This window comes from Neomonachus schauinslandi, chromosome 1 (genome assembly GCF_002201575.2).
Source record: "Neomonachus schauinslandi chromosome 1, ASM220157v2, whole genome shotgun sequence".
Taxonomy (NCBI): Eukaryota; Metazoa; Chordata; class Mammalia; order Carnivora; family Phocidae; genus Neomonachus; species Neomonachus schauinslandi.
The window spans coordinates 113,342,043-113,346,494 of record NC_058403.1 but is presented as its reverse complement, the minus strand read 5'-3'; positions in this window follow the sequence as shown (position 1 = coordinate 113,346,494).

The window sequence follows — 4,452 nt, the reverse complement described above, 5'->3', positions numbered from 1 at the left end:
GAGAGAGAGAAAATAAAAAGAAAACAATTATATTTGGAAATGTTGAGTACATAACCTTTCTTTCTCCATATAATAATGAAACTGACCAATTTACCATGTTAAAAGATAAGTCTATGATCCATGATCAATAACTCTTTGCTTTTTAAGTAGGGTTTTTTTGTTTTTTGTTCTTAAAACTGTAGCTACTGTTTGCAGCCCTTTCCTAACAGCCTAATTGACTTGTCAGTTTGATTTTATATTTTTTTAAAAATTAAAGCTGCTACATTAACTGTTTTTTTAAATTCATTTTTAGTTGTCTGCTGAAAGAGGTAACTGATATGCTCATGCCCGTATCCCATGGGAATGGCTAGAAAGAACGTCCTTAAACCTTTGGAGGTGGTTTTATCAGAGAAGGATACTCACATCAGAAGCAGTTATAAGGAATGTATGATGCTCACATACATGTGCATATTATTTACAAGGATTTTAATCTTTCACCAATGAGCAGGTGATGGGTATGAGTAATGTGTCTAAATCCCTGTGTACCACAATGGAAACATGAATTATCTTTTCATTATACTGTCCCAGAAAGCAAAGGACTTCTTAGATCATCTGTTACATCCCTTGCAAAATTAGGATTAGTTCCAAGAGAATGTCTTCCAGGGATTTTTCAAAGTTTAGATTTCTTTGACAGTGAACATTTCTCCATTTTCCATAATGTCACACTACCTTTGGTTAAGTAGCAATTCTAAAAGTCATGTTTATTTGTATTTGATCATCTCTATCTTATTAGTTTTAGGTATTCATAAGTGGAATGCATACCCATTAATTTCTAATGAACTAAAAGTATATTTTTATTTAGAAGACCTTAAACACAATTAATATAAATAATTCAAATTATTTACCAAAATCCCATACATAGTTATAAAATGTCTCTATATCTCCATCTTAAATGACACTAGCCAAACAATGGTATCATTTGTCATTCTTTGTGAGCAAATAATAATTTTGATGTAAACTGTAAATCAGGAGCACACTATCCCTCTAAAATGCTCATATCTTTGGACAGCAATTCTATTTCTAAGGAAGTAACACAAAGGAAGGATAAGCATAAATATATGAGGCTCCCTTGGGGGAAACTGGAAACAACCTAAATGTCTAGCAATGTGGGAATAATTAATTAAGCTCATTTTCCACTTAATAAAATCTTATGCAAGTTCTGGCTGTTTTTTGTTTGCTTTTTTTTTTTATTGTTGTTGTTTGTTTGTTTTTCATACCAATAGCAAATCCTGGTGTATAGTATACACTCAAATAAATTGGTGGAATGAATGAATGATGCAGCCATGAGCACTATAATTCGGAACACTAGGTAATGAAATGGCAAAAATACTTCTGTTGCAAAATACAAAGTTTAGCGGAAAAGTAAATACAGAAATATATTCATAATTTTGCCACTATGAAAAAAATACTTGGGCAGATGGAAAATAATTAATTAATATACACTTGGTTAAAGGTTATTTTTGTTTACAAATCTTCTGTCAGATTTTTCTTCTCTAAAGAGAACCAAAACCAGGTGGGACTCTGCCCTGTGCATTTGACCCCACATTGACAGCTTAGTCTGAGGGTCATCTCTTTCTCCTCTCTAAGTACGAATCTTTGCCCACTTGCCTGCCCCTTCCTCTATAGTTTTCCTTCCCCCTTTTCCCTTATGTCCAACTATTCTGCCTCTCCTGGCATTTTCAATGACAAGAGCAAATCATTTTGATTATGCCAAGCAGAGGGGCTCTACCTGTAACTGGAATAGAACTCATGGCAATAGAACTATGGCTGTGGTTCCCAAGGAAGAGAAAAGTGTGATTTTACCTCTTGTAACATATCTCATTTCTGAACACAAGTCCGCAGTGAAAAGCCCTGAAGCCAAAAGCATAATTTTTAAAAATTAAAAAGATGTTATAGAATGGTAGCTACTTATAGATTGGGACAATGAATAGCAATAGTTGTGAACATTTTTAAATATTTAAAAAGTCAGATGAGGATTAAATTAGTCCATAAAAATGGACACTAAATGTGGGGCAAGCTGGAAAATAAGTATTCAATTAATGACAAATATTCTTAGAAAGAAAACACATTTTTCCCCTCATTTGGGCCACATGAGTACTTCATTGGTATAGAATACTATCCCAGAAATAATGTGTTAAAATTATTCTATACTCTGGAAGCACACACAATTTAGCATAGAAACTATTTATGATGTGGAGGGAACAGTCTATGCCGAGAAGTGGAAAGGGCTGAGGGTGGAAATAAGACTGGTACTGGATGAGGACACTTGTGGTGATATAATCTCACAGCATATGTAATACTCTCGCAGTTTTAACACTTCCTTCTGTAGTTATATGTTTAGAATGGAAGCTTTATCAGAGTAGGAACCAGGCACCTCAGCACATAGCACATTGCCTGACATATTCTGAATTTCACCAACCCTAAGACTCCATGAAGAATAAATTGAGCCCTTATTTTAGGTACCCTAAAGGGGAAAAAGTGCTGTTAAAGATAGAATTAGGGCGCCTGGGTGGCTCAGTCGTTAAGTGTCTGCCTTCGGCTCAGGTCATGATCCCAGGGTGCTGGGATCGAGTCCCGCATCGGGCTCCCTGCTTGGCAAGAAGCCTGCTTCTCCCTCTCCCATTCCCCCTGCTTGTGTTACTGCTCTCGCTATCTCTCTCTCTGTCAAATAAATAAATAAAATCTTTAAAAAAAAAAGAGAGAGATAGAATTATTGCATGCCATCATATGTAAAACTAATCTCAGATTCATAAATGTTAAAATGTAGGGAAAAGGTATCCCTTAAAATTGCACTCTGGCAGTAGGAATCCCATAAATGTGTTAAACGAGCCACACACCATAAATGTCCTCATAGAAATTGTAGACTTCTGTTTTGCTTTGTTTTCTTTGGTGACTAGCAGCAAAGCTAAGGTATACAGGGTGCTCTATATACTCAAAGACCACTGGAATTATTCAAGTTTAGAGGTGAGGAAAAAAAAGTTAGAGATAAACTAGTTCATACTCTTATTCAATAAAAGTGAAACTGAGGCACATGGAGGTGAGTTGACTTGTTCAAGGATCCAATTCTGTGACATCATGTGGCAACTATAAAAGTCTAAGACAATAAAGCTTGTTTTTTAATAATTAATCTATCAATTCCAGCAGTTAAAAAACCCTGTATCTAAAGGATACTTTACATTACAGATCAATGACTAAAACAAATCTCTAATACTCTATGAAACAATAGTACTATCAATTCTTAAATCCACTAGTTTAGCAGTAATTCTATTTAACTATCACTTGAATATTACCTTTCTCTAAAGGCAGGTCCTTTGTAAAATCTTTTTATGAACATGAGACAGGATAGAATATTTCTACTAGTCCAGAAGTGGCCATAACTAAGTAATCATTTTGTAAAGAATGAATTTCCTTGGTATTCCTCCCTCTAAATACTCATTAAACTTAGCATCATCACACTTATTCACATTTCATCTATGTTTCAAAACTCAGCCTTTAAAATTACTGTTTTGATTTATTATATAACTATAGTCTAATAGGTTTATCTCCATTATTTCCTCTGCTGACAGAACTGACCATAGCAAAAAATTAAGCAGATGTGTTCCCTAAGATGTCTGCAGTGATGTAAAGACTCTTGCCATGGGAAGACTCAGGCACAGCTGTGGGAAACCCAAGTTTCACCTAAATAAGTTTCACAAGCCTAAAACCACAGATTCCATTGAGATGAGACTTCAGCCTTTGGGTTTCATTTGGTGTATCATGTTCACATAGTTTTAAAATAAGTAGCCAACTCTGGGGAACTCACCAGTGTAGTAAGCTCTTTAGGACTTAATATTGCTCCATCTGTGGTTAATTCTACCTGAGAGGAAGAATTTACCTATAAAGCTATCTCCAGAGTAACATGGGACTAGGGGCAAGTCATTTCATGCTACCATACTGTTTTCAGCCCAGTGAAGATTGTTTGAAATGAATATCAAGAGCTGTGTGAGGGCGCCTGGGTGGCTCAGTCGTTAAGCGTCTGCCTTCGGCTCAGGTCATGATCCCGGGGTCCTGGGATCGAGCCCGGCATTGGGCTCCCTGCTCCACAGGAGGCCTGCTTCTCCCTCTCTCTCTCCCCCTGCTTGTGTTCCCTCTCTCGCTGTGTCTCTCTCTGTCAAATAAATAGTATCTTAAAAAAAAAAAAAAAAAGAGCTGTGTGAGAGGAAGCATGCCAAATATAGAGTGGTTAGGAGATTGTGTCACTTGGATGACAGTGGAAGTGAAGAGAGGGATATTAAAGGGTGACACATTGCTTCTATACTCTTCTCTCATTCCCCTACACCCTCTTGAGATATCTGCATCCCTGCAATAAAGTATGGGGCTCCAGATTGTCATTTCATATGCCATTACCTGGAGTTTGTTCTTTTGCCCAATAAA